Source organism: Netta rufina (genome assembly GCF_964035555.1).
Source record: "Netta rufina genome assembly, chromosome: 1".
In the NCBI taxonomy this organism is placed as follows: Eukaryota; Metazoa; Chordata; class Aves; order Anseriformes; family Anatidae; genus Netta; species Netta rufina.
The window spans coordinates 107,683,825-107,707,039 of NC_140123.1; positions in this window are offsets into that span (position 1 = coordinate 107,683,825).

The window sequence follows — 23,215 nt, forward strand, 5'->3', positions numbered from 1 at the left end:
GTCAGATCCTGTAGAGAGTTGGCCTTTGTTAGCTACCTATACTCTACATAATTAGGAATACTAATGGCTCAGCATTACAGGATTTCGGGTGGACTGCTTCCAGAACACTTTTTTTTTTTTTTTTTTAATTTGTTTTCAACAGCCACCTGTATAGAGTTCCTACAAAATTCCACATAAAGGACAAAGAAAACTTCTGACTTTCATTGACTGGACAAAATGGTGAGACACCTATCTTCTACCTGGCGTTCATCAGTGCTGTATAAAGCCAGTAACACCAGATAGCAGTGCTGAATCAAAATATATACATACATTGGATGTATGTATAAATATACCATATATACTCTCTGTCTATAATATGTAATATATATGTACACAGTTATTGTGTGTCTATAATTTCCAGAGAGAGATGAAGGTATATGCGCACATTCATGTATTATACACACACGGACACAGTGCCTTCCCTTGAACACTTTATGCACTACATATACACCACATAAATAGTAAATACCAGTTGAATACAATACCCTAACATCTACATGAGCAAGGAAATGCAGCAGACTGTGTGCTGCAAGCAAAGCCATGACTTTCTTCAAGAAAGAATTTGAATAAGTGTGCAAGTGTAGCCTGGCAAATAGAGATTTGCAATTCAAGAAAGGAATATGGACTAGAAGAATACTATGTTCAGAAGATGCTCAGATTGTGCAGCAAGGGAGTGCAGCTACAGGAAGGAATATTACTGCAGGTTTCATATTGAATTAGCCCTGTCACTGGAGAGGTAGGTCACCAAGAGGAAAGCTATTTGAGCATGGGAAAGAAAATCTAGCAATAATGACAGACTTGCTATGAAGTTAACCTAGGACTCCATGTAGTCCAAGACTGGCAAGCTGACTTCAGATGGGACACAAATAATAAGGCAGCAAGTTACTCATGATAAGGAAATGCCTTTGGTCAGTATAGACAGATCATCTGTCTATTTAATGCTTTATTAAAAACTTTATCCTCTTCAAGTCCTTACTGGAGATTAATGTCATTTAACACAAATTTAATCAGCCTTCTTCTGCTCTCAGTACGATGCCATAAGAGCAACATAATTCCAGTAATTTCTATGTGATTTATACCAGCATAAATGAAATGAGAATGAGCCTTAATATGTACACATTTAAGTGTATGTTCTCAAACCACAGCTTATGCAGTGCCCCAACACAGGTAACTAAGTTCCTATGGGGCACATTTGTGATCATAAGCTAGTCTTTTACTCTACGTTAGTGCAAACAATTAGCTTTTCAGAAAGAGCCTTGCAGACTCTAAAGAGGATAACGTTATGTACTAGCTTTATCTATGAGTAAACTAAATACAGAGTTGGATTTGTAATTTTGAAATCAACTTAGTTTGGTTAAACTATCCAAACATGTCTAATAAAATTAAAAAAAAATAGAGGGGATAATACGATAGCGATGGTAGCATGGCAAAGGTCACCTAACTGGAGATTTGGAAGATGCTACTTATAAAGTACATAATCTAGAAATCCAAAAAATTGGTAATGGGGTGGAGTGGGTGGCAAGATGTTAAATTAAAAAAAAAAAAATCCCTGAGAAACATCAGTCATCTTCTTTAAATACAAATATATTTACTTCAGAAATTTAAAAATTGATGTAAAGAGAAAAGACTTCTGTTTTAAGCACCTATTTTAGATACTCTAAGTTCAGTTAAATTTCTTTATTATATTTCTGTTGTCATCACAATCATTCTGGCAAAACCCGTGTTCAGTACATAAAATAGAAAAAGTCCTCTATCTCATGGGAAAGTCATTTGGGTTGTTCAGTAAAAGAAGTGAAACATAATATCTTTATTTGATGGGTATTATTCAAGATTCCAAATGAAGGTTGTAAGATGTAGAGTTTGGAAGAAAGATCATAATTGTGGAAGAATAATGCACTCTGGAGGTAGGTCCTTATTCTAGCAGCACGAGCCATAGTGTTATGTTCTCATCTGAACATTACATTCTCAACATGAAGCAGCAACTGCTACCAACACCAAGAAAAAATAGTGCAAGAAGAAAAAAGTACAGAAAAAACAGACAGGAATACTTTGTACAGCTCTGCTTGTTACAACAATAGACATGGATATAAGAATATTATAATAGCAACAGCGGCAATCCTGAAGCTAAAGATACAAATATAATCTAGAAGCCTAACAATAGGAAGTCCAATCCCCTCTCCACACTCTAAACCCCCCAAAAAAGACTGCAAATAGTGATATGAAACAACACAACTCCAAAACATCAAAAAGATGGTAGAAGAAGGAATGGAATGAAAATGGGAGATTGTAAGAAGTCATTAAAGCTAACTACCTAGGAATGCAAGCACTAAATAAAAGTGACCAAAACAATGCAATGCTTACTAGACAGTTGAGATATTCAAGTATAGTGCCAGGAAGCAGATCAATTTATGGAAAAGTATATGCATGAAGAAATACATTTGAATTAGCTGTTTAAGTATTATTTTTTTTTTCAAAAGAAAGAGTAGAAGCATAGCAAAAAGCATAAATGCAGATAGGAATAACAAACTGCTGAAAACAATAATGAATCAGGAAGATAGAAAAATTACCCAAAGAAATGAAAAAAAAAGGAGTAAAAAGTTATGGTAAGAAAACAAAATATGCAAATTTAACAGGTCTCTGTGAAATGTGGTACAGAATTAGGATACCATCAGCAAAATTCTAGCCCCAATTGTGCTTCATTAAGTGATGCCAATCTGTGAAAAAAGGTAGCTTAAACATAACAAAAGAATTAGTAACATTAAAACAAATATGAAAAAAATACAGATGAGTAGAACATATTTAAAAGAAAGATAAACTACTAAAATATAAAAGAAAGCAATGGTAGAAGCATAAAGGAATGCAAAATTAGGAAAAGCAAAGACTATTGTTACCTGTGACTGTTTTGCGAGGAAATGGTCTCAAGCTGCATCAGGGTAGGTTTGGAGTGGACGTTAGGAAGAATTTCTTCATGGAGAAGGTGATCAAATATTGGAATGGGCTGCCCAGGGAAGTGGTGGAGTCCTCATTCCTGGAGGTATTTAAGAGACGTGACGCTAAAGTTTGGTGATGGGACACAATAGGTGAGGTTGATGGTTGAACTTGGTAACCCTGAAGGTCTTTTCCAGCCTAGATGATTCAGTGATTGATGTTCTGTTTCTGAATAGGCATTTACATACAGCTTCTAGTTGTATGTATTATCATCCATGCACCTGTTAGATGATGCTTAACTGAATTCAGTTCCTTTCCACATGTCCTCTGCATTGTTCACTGCAGCAGCTAGAAGCTGAGCAAGATGGTGTGAAAAAGGCTAGTAGCACTGTTAAATCAATTGAATCCTCTCTTGTAGTACTGAATACTGCTCCAAACTCTCCTCCAAACTGTGTATGCAATGCTGGGCAAGTCAATTAAAATCAAACATTTTTTCACAGTTCACAAACTGTATGCAGTGCTTGTTCTTGAACTTTGGGTCACTGTGATGCCATTTGTTAGAAGCAACTACAGCTAAAACCAACAGGATGCTTGCTTTCAGAATGCAAACAGAAAAGGATTGTGAAAATGCAAGCCCTAGGTCCCCTAAGTAATAGGTAGCTCCTTAGACAGTCTATGCATCAGTTCCCTAAGTACCCCAGAATTGTTAAGTGCAATGTGTTTGAAGCATTTGCATTTTGTATTGAGTGTTATAGAAGTGACAGAAGAAAAATAAGACACTGTTTCATGTAGCCTTTGCATACAGTATTGAGTGTGAATCATACAGCTGATAGCAAAATGAGGGTATGCAAAAAAGTGACTGTGACTGCATCCTTAAAAACAATGGCCTATCATGTACATACAACCGAAGTAAAGATGAAAGAACAACCGTCATGCTTCTATCTTATTACTTAGGATCACTTGGCTTTCCAGCTTCGACACTTACACATTTCTGAAAATATTAACTTCACAGAAGGCTAAATCGGACTAAAACAGAGAAATTCTAGAAGGAAAACCCCCCATTACCTCCCTCCTCTCTGTTCTGTTAGCAATTTGAAGGCTCAGAGACTTTCATCTAAGAGCCCAAACTACATGTATGATTACATTGGTAAATGGTAACAGTAACAGCCAGGCACCCACTAACAGTCCTAAGAGAGAGAAGAGACATTTTTATTTTTTTTATTTTTTGCTAAAGAAAAGAAAAGTTATTTGTTGCACAACAAAGAACAGCCAAGATTCAGTAATTCTTGGGTTCTTACTAAGCCATGGACTAAGTGATTTTTAAAGCCATCGCCTTTCTTTCTTCATGGCAAAGACAACGGGGGGCTTCCAGGAAGTGAGAACTATTAGCATAAATCCCAACACACAGGCTCTTTCCCTTAGTATTCTTTAATAAAATATACAATAAATTGAAGAATGTGTGTTATGAAGATCCTGGCAAAACTTCTCTCTTGATGGCAATATATTTTAGTGGAAAACATATGCTTCAGGCAGGATTTCACTGAAGCTTAAGTTCACGTGCTTAACACTTCTATTCTTACTCAGAGACCAGACTACCCAAAGAGCTTAATCTTTTAACAGTTAAAGTAAAAAAAAGTTTAAAAGATAAGCGTACCTGATCCACTGACAGTATCGCTAGTCCTATCTACGATCAGCAAATTTTACAAAGAGCTCAACTCCCATTTACAAGCATAAATGAAATAGCCAGATGCCCAGAATTACCTACTATTCATCAACTTTCTTTGGCTGCCATGCTGAAATATTTGACAGTGAACATCTCAGAGTGATGAGATTCTATTCATGGCTGCATAAATCTATGAAGAAAGTAAATTAATTTAAATTTACACAGCTGTAACAGAGTAAAGAGAAACAAGATTACAGCCTTTCAAAGAAAGAATGAAATTAAATACAGTCTGAGACAGGCATCTGAGGAACACATCAAAGAAAGAGGTTGTATAGCAACACTAATGGGAAAGCATTAGATGGTTAAAAAAAGACTAGACTGTCTAAAGAACTGGCTAAGTTACAGAAACAGTGCAGACATTCCAGTGAATGTTCAAGGACTAGCTTCACATGGATAGGTGTTGCTAAGTGATTTTCTTTTTGTTCCACAGCAAACTGAAAAAGATAAAATATTTAAAATGCTCATTGATTCACTGACGGTTTAGCATTAACCGAGCTGTCCCACATGCAATAAACTAAACAGTCTCCTTCTGGGTCAGCAAAAGTAACAAGTAAGAAAAACAATACAAATAATGAAAAACAGAGAAGGACTGTTCCATTGGCATTAAGAGAAAGAAGGAATCATCAGAGAATCATTGAGATCATCTCACTACATAACACTTACCTGGTATTTGCTCTGTTTAGGAAGTTATGCTCTAGTGGAGAAGACCAGGACTTTTGTGTAATCAAGCTATGGCTCTCAGGGATGCATACTTGAATATTTCTGAAGATCCTCCTGTTTAGTTACCTCAATAACCTCTATTCTTAAAAATTCTAGTATAGCTGCAGTCCAAAGTTTCAGTCGTCTGTCTGTTCTGTGCTGCTGCAATCTACTATTTTTCCATACCCAAGTACTCTTTACTAGCAGCGGACTTGTTATTAAGGTTATTTTATTAAGATGCTTGCTTTGTTATAGACACTAATACCTTATGTGATCATAAAAATAACTACTTTGAAGCCTGATGCTTTATTACTTTTCTCCATTTTTCTTAATAAACTCTACTAAATGAAGAACTCTGCTAAATTTTTAGATGATACGAACAATGGACCTTTTAAACTATTTTTTGATTGATTCAGTGTTCTGCTACAAAATATAAACACCGGTTACCTTGATCTTTACAATAACGCAGAACAAGCATTCAATCCTTTTGCTTCCAATCTAAAATAAACTCATAAAAATATTAAATACACAATCATCAAGGACCTTTTTTTTTTTCTTTATTTTCTTCCAAGTCTAATCATCAAGCATTATTATTATTATTTTAGTAGATCATATCATTTTTCCCAAAAGCCAAGTTCATACTTCAAAATAAGTTCTTGGAACAGTGGGGAATAAAAAAGCTGGCAGTCTCTGCTTGAATCTTCAACAGGCAAGAGCTCCACAGTAACATTTCCAACTGGAAACTCTTATTCAGTGCCTTCCTCCTGTGTGGGGCTGGCAGCTGCGAAACTCAGAAAGGATCTATAAAGTAGAGCAATCAGAATATTTTCTTGGAATAAAGTTGATAGCATTATTAACAAGCTTGCTAAGTGTGTTTTCTGTAGCCACTGCCAAATCAATGTGCAGTAATCATGACTATAATCAATTTCTTGCAGTTAACAACAAATCCTGAATGAATTGGAACAACACAGTCCATTACATTCCTAATTATACATATGTACATATATTTAAATAGATCTACATCTAGCTTGTATTTTCACTGTATTAAAAGTGGAGGATGAGACTAAGTGACGTTCTGACTGTACATAAGCCGTGATCACAGGTTAGTACGGTTGGTTTAGAAATCCTGAAGTGTTTCTTCTTTTATGACCTCTGATGCTCAGACATCCTTTGCTATTAAATATGCAGCTCTGTCAAGTCTGTGACACGTAACTCAGGTTGATACATGATAAAAATCACACGGTGAAATTGGGAGTTCTTGCCTATCTTGCCTACAATAAATATGGGAATTGGCTCTTCTAGCTGATGTACGCATTGGTTTGCCCTACAGAACATTACTGAATTGGATTAACACCATCACTGAATGCGAGAAAACATGATGGTTTACCATCAATGCAGAAAAGATATGTTTCTAATGGAAAAATATACCCTGAGCTTTACTATTCTTATAAGACACTTTTCTAAAAGTGTCTCTTCGATTAGAGCTGCATTAAAAAATCCAAGTTAACTCTCTTCTACTCGCCCAGTTTATGAAAGTGTTTACTTTGCTTTTATGTATTTACATATATCCCATTCTCCTTGTTTCTGTGATAAAACTTTCATAGACAATAAATTATAAATCACATTTATGTATAATTTATTATTTTAAATACATATTTTATCTTTTAGCTTTTTAAACAGGAACTTTTTAGCTTTGTTCCTTTAAGGTCTCAACAGTTTGAAAATGTCATGAATAAAGCATGCTTCAAGCTGCATTTACATTTTTATAGGGTGTGCTGTAACAGTATAGATTTTGTTCTTTAGATGTACGCTCCTGGGTCAACATGATTGTCTTAGGAAAAAACTTTACAGAAGTCTCTGGGAACGTCATAACCACACTTTTTCATTATTTCTCAGCATTGTGGACATCTCCCTGCCAGACCTGCCTTTCTTTGGTCAGAAAATTACGATGCTTTCCAGAAAGATTCACACACACATCTATGTCAGTACCTGTCAAATACCCCCCATACAGATTTCTGTATTAGAGCCAGGCAGGATTTAGGTATTTTCCAACACTGAAGTCTTAATTCTACTACAGAATAGCTCAGAGTTGCTCTGGACATGAATTAGTTTATCAAGTATCTGTCCTACTTAAAAGACCAAGTTATGTTTTTATTCATTATAAAATGAAAGACATTTATTTATCTCAAAATTATCTAGATTTACACATGAATTTTAGATTAGAATTTTATTATATTATCTTACATCTCCCAAACATCCCTCACAGAAAAGTGCAGGTGGTCTATTGAAATTTACCTGCCTTGGGAAAAATAAAACCTTTTTGCAACAGCAACAAATCCATATAAGCAATGGGTTGATTCAAATTCCTTTCAATATACCTAACAGCACGATGTTGTCCAGATTAACCTGGAACTCAGCTATGGGCTTTTCTAAGGACTGAAGTTTTTCCTTCATGAAATTTAATCTGATAAATAATTTTATTATCTTTTTTTTTTTTTTTTCAAATTTGAAAGCATAAACAAAATAGAAAATGTATGCTGCAGATAATTATGAGTTTACAGAAAAATATTCTAATAATGTGGAGAGATAGACAATACCCAACCTTTGTGCTGATATACTTGCCATTATTCTACCAAGTGACAATTACAGTATCTCTCTCTAACAAATAACATTTAAACAATATACACAAGAAAAAAAAAAGGCATAAGAATTAATGGATTATATTGCAAATACAGAGTATTTTTTTGAGAAAGTGAATATCTGGGATAACTGCAAAATAATTTACAGAGATCTTTATATTGCCATAGGTATTTTATCTTTTTGATACAATAGAATAACATATATATGTCTTCTTCTGTCTTTCCAAAAGAAAAATAAAAACATACTTTAAAAACTTTTTTCCCTACAGAAAAGCTCATGCGTGTTCATTTAACCATTGTTAAAATAATCCATGTTTTCTCATATTTGTTAGCTGAAGCAGCAAATGACTAACACAATCCATTTTGATGAGTCACTGCACAATGTGTGAGCTGGCAAATGTGAAAACATTCCCAGAACTAAAATTACAATTTGCTTTCTCAGGGGGCAAGTGTTTTGTGGCTAATTAGTATTGTGGGTACTGAAAAAAAAACACCACACCATCCCCACCCCCAAACTCCTTATAGGTCATTCAAACTCTATTCACATCTTTGAAATACCTTCCAATCAGCCAAAAGTATTTGGCACACATTTGTGGTCTGTATGCACAAGAAGAATTCTAAACAAGCTCTGACTGAAATCCCATAGCTGAGTAACTAAGCTCATTTGTTGCAAGCTTTACGAAATAGGGGCAGTGACTAACAGCAAAGCTGTGCTGGTGTGTCATTTCATGCAGCAAATAGGCAAAAATACTTGAGCACTTCTAAGATTCACAGCTTGGCAGCAGAGATTTTAGTATGAGACTCTATTTCCTTTCCCAGCTCTTGTTCAGATAGCAACTACTTTCTTTACATCCTGACACTGCACACTACCTTAGGAGTTTACTGCAATATTTATTTTTTATTTTTTATCCTTCTCCTCCTTTCTTTGGTTAAAGTATTCTCTAGTGGGCACGGAGCTCTCAAGAAAATCATCTGTATCCTCCAACTCATTCTTCTTCACTGACTTTCCCCTGCAGTTAGAAATGAGATTTGTCCTTCCCCTCTTCCCCGCTTCTCTTCCCTTCTCACTTTCCTTTACAACTAGTGAAGAGAAAGCAGAAAAGTTCAGTGAGGATGCCAGCTTTGAAAATAAGCAGCAAGTTAGAGTAGGAGTTGCCAATTATTAAATTATCTAGAGAATCCAAATAGCCATAAACACAAAATATCATCACAGACTTAGGGGAGAAAAATGCAGCTTGCACATCAAATCATGAAAGCAGCTGCAGAGGTTTCCTTTTCAGTCTTGTCACCTGGAAGACAAAATGATTCCCTTTATTTTGCTGAACAGACAGGAGGCAAACAGCACATGCCATTGCTGACTGAACTGCAAAATCAAAATTGACAAATCCTGGAGGAGGAAGCTACTATTATAAAGCCAGGCACGACTGCTAATGCTACCTTGACTTCCTCAGCTGATACCTGCTGCTGCTGCTCAACAGCCCCTGAGGCCCAAGTGACATTACTCTGGATTCCAAGACAAGCCAAGAAAGTGAATGATAATTTTGTCATAAAAACAGGAAAAAAGAGACTGACACAGAAGATTAGCCACCATTGTAGGTTTTGTACCGTGATAAAGAAGCAGAGGAAGGGAACTCTGTTTAAACTCAGCATGCTTCTTAAAAGTAGAAAAAATATTATTCATGACAGTTCAATGAAGAAAGAAAGATGTGACAGAAAATTAAGGTATGGGCTGAAAAAACAGAAATTAAATCCAACAGTAGCCCCTGACATTTTTTCCCATTTTGATTTGTTATAATAATAATCATTATTATTGAAAGAAGCTGTCTTACTCTCCGTGTAAAAATAAAATACAAAATGGAAACTCAAATCCTTTTCTAATGCCTTAAAGCACTGCATTGATGCCACAAAAGGGCACTTTGTGGATGTATACACATACATAACTGCACATATCTGTAGGTGCATATACACGTACAGCAAAATAACCTATTAATTACAAAGGTCCCCATTTCAGAAGGGAAAAACTGCTTTAAGAACTCGACATTTTAGGTGGAAAGAAAAAAAAAAAAAGAAAAGAGAAGCGGTATATCTTAAATTTATGCTTTTTACTCTTATCCTCCATTGTCAAAGAGTGGTTTGATTTGGGGAAGAGCAAACACTTCTCCAAAGTTTAAGAGTACTGTCTATACAAGTATTCTAAATTTCTTTTGCTCTATCTGGGTTCACTTTAGATTAAAAATCCAAGCTGGCCTCCTAACTGTAACTTGCAATATATCACTGTGAAGGAGAAGCATGAAAAGCACAGCCATGCAAGTGAAGATTGGCATGTTTAGACTTCCTCTTGCTCTCAAGCGTACAAGGAACAGACCTGGAACATTAATATTCTGTCTGTGACTGTGCAGAGCTCGCTTTTTTTTGCTGAATTCACAAAATTAACCCAGTAGCTTTAAAGCAGAGTCCAAAGCTGAAAAATTTCATAAAGCTTCAACAAGTTCTTGTAGCTGTGTCAATTTTCACCAGTGAAGGAAATACCACTTAGTTCACATGAGCATAGACTGAGCTGCTTTTCTAAGATTCACAAATCGAGAAGTTAAAGCTTTACAGAATGTATCCAGCAAATCCTACAAATACAGCACTTGGAACAGAAAAGTTAAAGATATTATAGAATCAAGCCATTAGTTATATAATAATATTATATTATTATATTATAATAATATATTAGTTATATAATAATATGTATTAAAGTAAAAATTATATGCCATTTCAAAGAAGGAGATGTGCCTGGGTGTAAAGTTAAGCACCATATCCAGTCCTATTGCCTTCTCTTTATTAATGCTGAGGTGTGTCTCATGTACCTTGGCGTAAGGGTCATGTGCGTAAGGGTATTTAATAGAGGGGTTAAAAAAAAATCTCAAATCATACATTAGGAGAAGGCATCAACAGTAAATACTGTAGCTGTAGAATGCATCAGGTTGTGTTGTTCTAGCACAAAGCATAATCTCAAGGTATGTCCAGTGCTTTAGCTTCTTCCCTTTTTCCCAAACATCACCAAGGCAGTTGCCACAGACATGTATTTCATCTTTCAAACTAAAGAGAACTTAGTAACTACATAATAATTTTACTGACCATTTCTCTCCCTTTCCAGTTATCATGATGTGACATACAGGTAAGCAAATTGTTAATGGAGTAGCTCATATGCCTGTATTATTATTATTATTTTTACATATGATTATGATTTAAATGAGGTCCATTTATATATTATTTTCCCAAGGCTTACTACAATGAAAAAAGCAAATTACTTTACTACTAGAGTGCTACTCTCAGATTGCTTTGTATCTTGAGAACTTTTGTCAGTAAAAATTTTCCTTGGCAAAATTCAGCTCTGTCTGTATTTGCTTCAATTAAGAAATGATGAACAACACCTGAAAATAAATAAATAAAATATAAAACCAACACCTTGCCTTTAAAATAGTGGAAAGACACAAGGTCCTCATTTTCACCTAGCTATTTCTGTCTTGCAAAAAAATGGAGGGAAAAAAAAAAAGTGAGCATGAAAGTTGGTTGCTGTAATGGACCTGCAAGAATTTTATTTTGAGTTTTAGTCTTCTCCTATCTCTAGGCCCTCCTATGTACTGTTAGCTTTATTTCGTAACAGACAATGACTTCTGGACTTTTATTTCCTGGTTGGATTGAAGCTGTCTATCTGGGTAATTCTGGGTCTTCCAGTACTTTTTTGTTTTAGTTGTATTTGGGGAGCCAAAGGGTTTTTGCATATTCTTTCTGGATTAGGGCAGGTTTCAGAGAAAACTATCCAGTTTCCTTTCTGCTGGCACTATGTCTCAGTGATACTACTATCAAATTAAAATTTGATGAGTTACAGCAATTGAAAGTGTGAATGAGGCAACAGCTAGGGTCTTGGAAGGTTACACACAAGTGCAGGGATGAAGCAGCAGAAGGTATACTAGAATCCTTTCTGTCTTCATTCCTCTCCTTGACTGAGAGCTAACTTTTGAACAGAAAAAAAAATGGACTAAAAGGTGAGAACATCTTAATGAAGGCTTTGTTATGGCAGAAAAACAGGATTTTATGTATAAATTCAGTGTTATTCCGTGATTAGCGTAGGCGGGAGTGTAGCAGTTATTGCCAATTTACTCACCTAGAAGTTAGGATAAAAATGATATTGCATATCTACTGTTTACTGTAGTTTTCTATTCATGATTTTTTTACATAAATGATTTTTTAACTGATATTTACTTCAGCTATAATAATGCCTTATTATATTAAAAACCAAACCCAGACTCATAAAGACCATATGAAGGTACCGGATGATCAGAATTAAACAAGTTAATATCTTCCACAATTCTCTGAGACTGTCTTTGAAGATCATTAATACAAAATTGCCATTTTAATTTACTATAAAAAAAGCCCAGTATTTTCTATGAAGTAGAAATAGTTGTTACCATTAGGAAAAATATTGCTTGAGTATACTGAAAGGTAGTCATCTTTCCAACAGGTAGCTAATCTACAGAAGAATATCATCCCTCATAAAAGGCATTAACATTCAAAGGGAAACTCTAAGAGAAGAAACCAACATGCACAAATGTAAAAGAAGAAGGAATCTGTGTATCTCTGAATAAAAATCTTTTTCATGCCAATGGAGTTCGCATAAGAGAAGAATATTCAACAAACAAGTGACAGGGACCAAAAACAACTTCAGAGAGATATGTGACTTCAGGAGCACTGAAAGGCTATTTTTTTTTTCCTTAGACTATAACAATTTTGAAAAATACGAGGCATTGTTTCCTGCCAGAACTAAGACCCAAATACTCAGTGCTATTCAGACACCAATTCCCAAACTGATAAACATACTTCTAAATCAGAGCCTAGCAGGTACATGGATTGGAAGTAAATGACTATAATACTTCCAAGAACCTGGACTTTACCCACTATTCCCAGTGTTTCCCTGAGGCCTGGGTAGGGCCACCCTGGCCTCAGCTCAGCACCCATTGGACAGAACTAGGAAACCACATGTTGAGGGGATTCCCATAGGAAGAGAAGAAGGGGGAATCACCCCCTGCACTAGGGCTGCCTTTCAGCCTGCCCACTGCCTTCTGCTTTGTCCTGGTCTCTGCTGGAATGGGCACCACCCCATATCCATCCCAACCTGGGGGCTGCCTTCCTGGCCAGGCCTGGGCCTATGGCTGCCTGACTCCTGTCACTGTCCCTTTCTCATCCCAGTTCATGTTGCTGGAGGCTGAGGAATGGGGATGGTCGGGAACTGAGGCCACCATGTCACCCTAATGGGCCCCATGGTGTTTACAGTCAATAGCACTAAACACATCAGAGAGGTCTATCCAGAGAAGTGTGGATGCAATTGACTCTCTTGCCTAAGAAAAGAAGAAAGCAATTCAGCACAGCAACAAGTTCTGCTTCTGTTTTGTGCTCTAGCCTGAAGCTTGATGTAGGGGATCTGACGATACCAGCAAATGACACCTGGTCCTGGTGACTGCCTCAATAACTTCTAGCCATAAAATACAAAAGTAAACTAGGGCAGCAGAGGGAAGAAAAAGAAAAAAAAAAAAAAAGCCGACCAACAGCTCACTTGTCTTCCTAAGGAATGAATTATGAATAAGGAAAGGAAATAGCTAGATTCCAGTTTATATTGTAGATCAGGAGTTTTCTTTGTTTACCTTGAATAAACCCTTTCTTGCTAGATTTGAGTACTCAGAAAAGGGCAGCTGGACAATCAAGGAAACCAAAGCTCTTTATGCACACCTGCTATGATACCAAATTAGTTTGGGGTGGGTGAACTGTTGTAGTGCTGGCCTGCTAAGGAAAACATTAAGACTCAGAAATCAAAGGGAATCTTTCATGGTTTTGTATGCGTCTTCTATTACTTTTCCATAGCTGTTAGCACTTTAAAAAGATAAGAAGAAGCTTAATATGATTTTTGCAGCATACGGGTACCTGCACAGCAGTTATTTTTAAATTTACCCTAGGGTCAATGCCACCTTTATTTCAATGCTGACATACTACGATATCTATTCTATGCTGCTACAAAGCCCCTCTAGAGGCTGCCAGTCTTCTCTAATTCTTGGCTTGGACAGGGGCTGCGCTATCAATAAATATGCATTAGGGAATGGAGTGATGCTAGCAAAATTAATTTCACCTATGACATAAAGCAGACTCAAACTAGTTCTGTATGTAATCTTTAGAGAATTGGTTCCTTTATGGTAAAATTATAATGCTATATTAGAAATTGTATTCATTTGTGCTTCAAGGCAGCTTGAAGGTTTGCATTTCAGTTATATAACGTTTTTGAATACTGCTGTATGTATGATTAAATTTTTATTCTGTAGTAGAAATTAATTACAAATAATTTAAAGCAATGAAACTTGGGGGTTTTCTGAAGACAGCAGATAGTCCTGCTAGAAGACAGGCTTGATAGACCAATCACATTTGAAACCTGGGGCTGAAGTAAATCATCACCATTTGGAAACGACTAGTGATCTACTTATTTGCAGTCAGATAATCAGCAGTGTGCACAAAAACCTTTCTCAAAGTTACTTTTTTTTTTTCCTCCTTTCTGTCCAACATATCTTTTTTTTTTTTTTTTTTTTTTTTTTTTTTCTGTAGTAATTCATTTCTACTGTAAAGGACTGGTTGGTACTGCTCTAGGTGAACAATTCAATTCACCTAGGCTCTGACTTAGGGCAGGCCATCTATGACAACACTAATAAATAGCGCATAAAATTGTTTTAATCTATATTGGAGACATAATTGGTCCTGCAGAATGTCATGTGTGCAGTTCAATCATGTTTCCACTTCATGTGCTATTCTGTGACCTGCCCTGCTATCTGCTATATATTTAATGCAATAATCTGAGTTTTCTCATCAGCAAAAAGAAAAAAAAAAAAAAACTTTTTTTTTTTTTCTGTTCACCTTTAGTTTTACCCAAGACAATACAATTTATGTGAACTGAGATGTCCTTTAGGATCCTTTCCATCTCAACCAATCCCTGCCCTGAAATCTTCCACTTAAAATTTTGTTCCTTCCATAAAACACAGCCAGTAGAGCTCTGTATTGGTCTCATATAAAGCTCTTAACTATCAACAAAAAGACTCCTATCAACCTTAGTTGACACTAGATTTGGATTTTTCTGCTACTATATACTTACTATGGAACTAAGTCCTAAGACAAACAACATAGAAGAGAATTTCATGTGGAGAGGAAAACACTGCATTTTCAGCATTCATGTGTTGCAGTAACACGGACTGATGAAATATGAACCTGGTACCATACATATATCTTGTATTTCCCGTATTGTTGTCTGCTGTTGCTCTCCATGGTAGAAGAAAATTTTTGTGCTACCAAGAGTGTACTGTCTGTCTTTGTAAATGGATCCACTGATACTAGTTTAATTTTGCAAATTGATTGTTAGTTTGATCCCTTAAATTTAATTACAGTTTTTTATAATCTGCTAGTCCTGAGATTTAAATCACATACATAAAATTTGGATAACTGCATTTTGATATTATGGGAAGGAATGGATCTACATACTTGACTGTCAGATCTGCAAAATGATCCAATAGATCAAAACAGAAATCAGAAAACAGATCAAATCAAAAGCTCCAGCAAAAGTGAAAACAAACATAAAAACCACCTTATCCTTGACACCACATAGATAATATGGTGTAATAAACAATAACTTCCACCATAGGAAATGCTGACTAAAATTCCAAAACCTTTGTTATGCAGGAAGCCAGACTTGCAGATGACCGTAGATCATTCATTCAAATACTTGTCTTTTCAAGAGTTTCATTAAGCTTAAGAATTCAAGTGTTGTTTGGTCCTGCTTGTATTGATCCATATATCCTGAGAACCAGTGTGAGAGATGGAAGTGTGCTTCACTCAGAATCACAGCATTAAGAGATCTAACATGATCCTTGTACAACATGAGCTTCAGTACAATACGGCTACTTCAATGAGCTTATGGCAGATCCATTTCCAAAGCCTCACATTTCTCCGCAGCTCTTATTTGCACGCAATTAAGTTGCTTCTGAAAAAAGCTGCACCATATACTACTGCTACCATCTCAATTCTATATATGGAGGCAAATAGATAGGTTTAATTCAACTCCCAGTGCAGTTGCACTCAGTGTTCTCAAGATCGGTTCTGTTGAAACCAACAAAAAACAAATAAAGAATAATTGCTTGGATGTTTTTTCTCAAGTTTGCTCAAATCTACTTTGAATTTTAGTCAAAGTATACATATTAAAACAAAACATGAATCTTAAAATGAAAAGTTATTTTTGATTCCTGATTTATTTTTTTAATTTCAGAAAAACTTCCATACACTTACTATTCAGTTTTATTATGCTAGAATACTTCAGTGCTTCACTGTTTTCTACTTTTTACTACATGAAGCTACAGTACACCTTCTCTGTATTTTCCTAGCCATTCACTCATCCATAAAATGCAGTATGGCACATATCTTATATAGTCAAACACATGCCTGCACATACGCAGACTTTGAAGATATACTATTAAGGCCATATCTTCAGGAAGTATTTGAAATACATTAATGTTTTCCAATCTTAGACTCCAAAGACTATTAAGCATAAATCTAACACCAGGTTTCTGGAACGGGGTCAGGCTTGAGTGCTCTTCTATTAAGAATGACTAATTCTGGGCAACCCTTCAACAAAGCATCACCCTCAAAAAGACACCCATTATTTTAGCTATGAAGCTATACTCTAAAGACACTTACACTGCTTCTTTGTGGATTTATCAGAATTGAGTGTGATCATTTTTACTCTGCAATTCCCTTCTTCCCATTTCCCTGAAGAAAGGTCAGTTTGCATTTCAAAATGGGGTCTAGGGTTGTCATTTCATAGGAACAGTAGGGTTCCCTTATACAATGAGATGTCACCAGCTGTGGCTGATGAACTTCTATGGTTTGTAAGTTTTTAGTGATTCTTCCATTTGATCAAATCACATCAAAATCTGTGATAAATTGTGATCAAATTTGTGATAAATTGCAACAGGAATAAAATGAATAAACAAGAAAAGATTAGATGAATGCTTTCAGAGTCCAATCAAGTATGGTTTTTTTGTTTGTGTCCCCCCCCCCCCTCCCCATTTAACAACAAGAAAGTTGCTAAATAGTTCATAAGGGGATCTGCTAAATCATGTAAGTTTACTTCAAAGAAAATGCCAGTTTCTCAGATGACTGATCCACATCGCAGTACTTCCATCTCAAACTATATCAAAATACTGGTGATTACTTCAGATCAGCCTACTCTTGTAATGCCTTCATGCAGTAGGACTTAGTTATTTCTGGGTTTTGGATTTCCCTTTATATGCAAGTATGTAAATATATATATATACACACATATATAAATGTAATGAACATAAGTTTTATTGGTTAAGTTAAAGGTTCAGCATACTTATTTTCCCTACCAGTAAATTCTGGTTCAACAGGTATGGTCACTTTTCTATTTGGGATCGAATAAAAATACCATGTTGAATCAGCAGGCCAGTTCACGTTTGGTTTCAGTTCAATTCCAGGCTCCCCCAAACTACAGTTCATTTTGAAAGTGCTTTCCCCTCTGAAGCATCTGGTTGACACGGTTAGGTTCAGTGCTTTCAATGTGTGGCAGAAAGCTTCACTAACCTTTCATAAAGCTGCTAGCAGAGCTGAGTTGGAAAATACTGCTTGCTTACTTGTTTTGGCATATGCTTGCTGTTCAAACTTGGAACAGGATAAATCCCTGAAGGTTGCAGTAGCAGTAAAAATGCCTGAGGAAGAAGAAGGAAAAGTGAGAAGATAAAGTGACTGGTAGAGCAAGGGAGTTCTGAGAGGATGCATTAAATATTAGGTGATATATATTTGCAAATGATTCTCATGAGTTCATCCATGTGGCAAATTCTGATGTACTCACTTGAAAGTTCCCCATGAATGCATTTTTTAATCTAAAGTAGGATCTCACACCAAAAAAAAGCTCTTTTATTTAGAGTGTGAGATAGTTTCTCTTTGTTCTAAAATAAAACTCTTACCCTTTCCCTATTCTCTTTACCTCCCAACCTCAGAAAGATTAATTGCTAAAAGGCAGTTCAGGAGCTGCTAGGAAGCTCTCTGGCTATATTTCAACAATGTGACAGCGTTCAGATGTTGCAATGGTTCCGCATTGTATTTCAACAGCTGAATATGTTACCATACATGAAGGGTAGAGTTGTTATTCAAGCCATAATGTCGTCTTCTGCTGACATATCTAAATAAATCTCTGAGTATATGTCTATTCTTCTTACTTACTTCCAGACTATTTTAATCCTGAACACAATGAAGTAGACTTCAAGGAATGGAGGCGAGAGTGTTGTTTCAGGGCATGTGTATCAGACCCACCATCATTCAGCACACACTCCTTTGGCTCCTTGAGCTTGATGCACTTTTTCAGTGTTAAAATAACTTCCTTATAGTAAGTTTACAATTTTGGAGAATTTTCCTTTCACCTTTTCTTCTATCTCTACGTTTATTTTTCAGCCCTTTCATCAATCAGTATGTTTTCCCTTCTGTTTTCCTCTATTTCTGTGCCTGTATACTTTGTATGCAGAAGTTTTCTTTTCTTCCTCCATTCTTTCCTTTGCAGTGTCAGTGCTTCTCCCTTCTCACCCTCTCTCAATTTTTACTGGTTTTGTTTTCAATTTGTTACTGACATTTTCACTACCCCAATGTGTTTTAACCCCTCTATTACCACTCAACAGCAAAATAAAATCAACTACCTTTCTCACCAGATTAGTGAACACACTGGGTAATACAGGTGAGAGAGCTTATGCTAGATTTCATTAGTTTCCCTGCAAATGAGATCACACAAGTAAGAATAAGAGAACTTCCAGAGTGATGAAAAGATCCAGAATAACAGCAAAAAATAAATTCCTAGTTTTGAATCTGGTCCTCAATAGTTTCTGTACCTACAGATAGACAGTTTTTAAAACATTTTCAAAGCCTGCTAAGTAAGCAAGGCAATTGTTCTGCAGGCTGGGAAAATTTCAGTTCTGGGAGGGCTGAAACAACCAGTATTTTTATCTTCCTCCCTCATGAAACAATCTGTTCCAGACATTCCCCAGTTCATCAACATCTTCCTAGGAGAGCATCTCTAGCAAGAAATACTGACAGCTTTTCCCTGAATTTTCTATTGAGCAGGTGGGCTGTAGGATGGTTTTTGCTTTGTAGATACATTTTGGATTGTTTGTGAAAGCTGTTTGTTACCATGCCATCTGATGGACAATTTCTCAATGTGAGTAGAGCATCTGCTCTCACCAAAATGTTTCTTCTAATATGAATAGGCATAGGAGAAATTCATCACTGCAATGTATTTATTCATGCTGATAAAGAGATTTGCAAAGTATTTCAAAAGGTAAAATGGCAATATTGTCTGCTCAAGGGCACTTTTACATTTTAGTACACGTTTATTTTTATTTTTTTTTCCTGATGTATCTTTTCCCCTCAAGAAATTAGCACATCTTCCAGACCTCAAATAAAAATAATTAAAATAAAATATTTCTGGCCCCTATATTACCATGTTCTGATTCTTCAGGACTGATTCTCCTTAATATGGTCTAGTAGGAGGGCAAAGGCGTGGTAAGCTTACCATTTTAAAGTGCAGGTAGTGGTGAATTACCAGTCATTGGTAGAAACTATACTGCAGATGATGATCTTTGATATTGAGTCAGGAAAATAACAGGCAAATATTGCAGTTCTTACCACTAGCAAACTCAGTACTATTTCTGGAAAAAGGAAGGGAGAGAGGTAGGGAAGGTTTACTCACATAACATTCAATACCTGGTAGGCTTGTAAAATTTCAACTGGGACAAGGAGGATTTAATCACAGAATGGTTGAACTTGGAAGAGAACTCCTGAAATCATCTAGTCCAAGTCAGCTAGACCAGGTTGTCCAGGACAGCATCCAGTTGGGTTCTGAATACCTCCAAGGATGGAAATGCCACAACCTCTCTGGGCAACCTGTTCAAAAAGGAAAAGAAAAAACAAAACAAAACAAAACACCAAGTGTTTTCTTTTGTTCAGATGGGATTTTGTATGTTTTAGTAAGTCCTGTCATTGCGCACAAACCAGAACAGTCTGCTCCCTCACCTTCTTTCCCTCCAATCAGTTATTTATACACATTGAAAAGATCTCTTCTCCTCCAGCCTGAATAGTCTCAGCTCTCGGTCTCTCTGGAGCATAAAGAAGATACACCAGTGTCCTAATCATCCTGGTGGCCCTGAGCTGGACGTGCTCCAGTAAGTTCCATCTTTGTTTTACCAAAGCTCTAGATCACACTGGTCTGCAGGCAAAGTATTGCATTTTCCAAAACTACCACATAAGTAACTTGATAACTGCCAATACGTAATTCAACTTTTTTTCTATCAAAAAAATGCAGATATATGCCAATTATTTTAAGACATTCAAACCCAAATCTTATGACTATGTAAACAAGATTATAAAGGTATTTGCACTCTAACATTTTTAAAACTCTTAGATAAAAAGTAAGGTAGTAAAAGAGCTAAATATCGGATTCAGTGGACACACTGAACAATTTTTGCAGTTGTCAGTGAACTTTTTATTTGGTAACTTTAATCTGACAGTGCTTTTTACAATCACCTTTGAATTAATTTTAGGTTTGAAATTCTGCACTGACCTCCTGTAAGCATCTTTCGGTACTCACATAGAGCGCATGCAGTCTTCTGAAGCTGCTTTTAAAACCAGACCTGCTGTCCTTAAGAGGCTGTGCCTGTAAATGCAACCTCAGGCACTGAGGTAAAGCTGGAGAGCGCTTTACAGAGCATGTGGTGTCCTGTGCACCCTTACAGACCTCTGTGCCACGAGGCAGCTTAACATACCATGAGGCACTCCCAGACAAACCACATGCACACTGCCTGCAGGCTGTCTACAGGCTATCAGTGCAGAAGGCAGGTGGATGTTTCAGGCAGAGTGCCATGCTCATATCTGCTCTTTCAGTGTAAAACCACTGGTGGGATTCTGCACAGGTACAGGGTCTGCCAAAACCACAACTCACAGTGAGTTCAGAACAAAAATAACTACATTAGACACGATACATTAGGGATCTTTTCAGATGCCACGTGAGGAAAAGACTCTTAGTGCTCTCACATGTAAAGAAATAAAACGCTGTCTTGTCAACTACCAGGATTTTATCATGAGCCTTGTGGTATCTGTAGATTTTCTTAAAAGCCTCAGCTCCCAATGACAGGTCTTTTATGAACACTTCTGCTCCCTTATTTTTTATAGTATGTTTCTAATCCTTATAGTTATAGGACAAAGCCTGGAAACATATGACTCGAGGTCAGTCTTAAAGCTTAAAAGCAGAGACAAAAGAAAAAAATATTGGGAGGCTGTTTGCTGTTATTTTTATATCTGCTATTCTGGCACTTGATGTGCCTTTTGAACATTTGGGCTTGACAATACAGAAAACACTTCACCCTTTTTGTCACTACAGGATCCAATATACTTTCCAATTTGGAACTTGCACTAGGAAAAAAAGATAATTAAAATAAAATACATCCATACTATAGGACAATGGTCTCCAAAAAGGGGGTTGCATACCACACAGGCTCACAAACATGAACTACTAGGGTGCAGAGGAAAAATTTTAGAGCTTTTATTTAATCTAGAGAAATACGAACAAAATTAAGCTTAATAATAAATGTCTAGAAGCCTCTTTTGAGTTTACTAGCAAAAGACAAAATCCACATAACGCTGGGAAATGTTTGTTCTTTCTGCCACAGTATGTGGAATAATACACAGAAAATAATATGGCAACAAAGTGGAATGTATTCCTTTGTCAACAAATACTGCTGGAAGATGCCTAGAAAGCCTTGCAGAAGGTTTGAAGAAACAAGTATTAGAACACCTTATGCAATGTGGGAGGTTTGTGGCATAGTTGGCTGAAAGTACAGATGTTTCTTACGTGTCTCAGCTTATGGTATTTGCGAGATTCTGTTTCGATATTGAAGTACATGAAGAACTAGTGCTGTGTGAGCCACTGAAGGAAAGACGTACTGGAGAAGATATATTCTCAATGCTAAATGACTTCTTTAATAAAAACAATGTTTTATGGAAACTCTCTGCAAGTGGAGCAGCTGCTTTGACTGGAATAAAAAAGGGATTCTGGGGTAAGGTTACAGAGCCTACACTGAACGTGAAATGCATTCACTGCATCATTCATAGTTGCAGCAAAGAAATGGGATCAGGAGTGCAAAAAGTTCTATAGGATGTCATCGCTGTAGTTAATTTCACCACAAGAAAGCCTTTAAATCTTTACAGTACCTCTTAATGAGATGGGGAGTGACCATGAAAATCTTTTGTGCTACACAATGGTTTGCTGACTATCTCATGCAAAATGTTTAAAAATGTTGTCAAAATTAAAGATGACTTTACACATTTTTCTTTAAAAAAAAAAAAAATACAAGCATTCCAAGTCTGCTGACCTCTTCTCTGATGACAAGTGGCTATCAGTAGTATGCTAGCTAAGTAGCAGATATTTTCAAAAATATAAACAGACTTAATGTGTCCCTTGAAGGTAAATGTGATATCTTCTTAACAATGAGTGAGAAAGTAACTGCTTTTCCAAGGAAATCAACTCTATGCTGGCAGCATTTTTAAAATGGACATTTGGAAATGTTTCTGTCACTATGTGATGTAGTTGCCGAAAATGATGTGTGTCAGCTAGAAAACAAAACAAAACAAAACACAAACTTTGATATCTTTACTCTTAAAAAAAAAAAAAAAAAGAAAAAAAAATGGGAAGGAAAATTGATGAAGGATTGAAAAAATGAAAATCATGATTTAGTAAACACAGCAAATGGTGCACTTCTTGCATTTGCATCTGTACATCTTTGTGAGGTACCATTTTCAGCCACGATGGCCATTAAAACCAAGTATCAAAATACACAGAACATAGAACCAGACCTTCAAATCACTGTATCACGTTTAAACTGAGATTTTCAAAAGTAAATCAAGTGTCTTCAATCACATTTCTCTAAAATTGTTATGTGGCACTTAGAGAAATGGTTTAGTGGGTGGTATTGGTGGTAGGGGGATGGTTAGACCAGATGATCTTGGAGGTCTTTTCCAACCATTATGATTCTATGATTATACTCAAAATTTCTTTGTG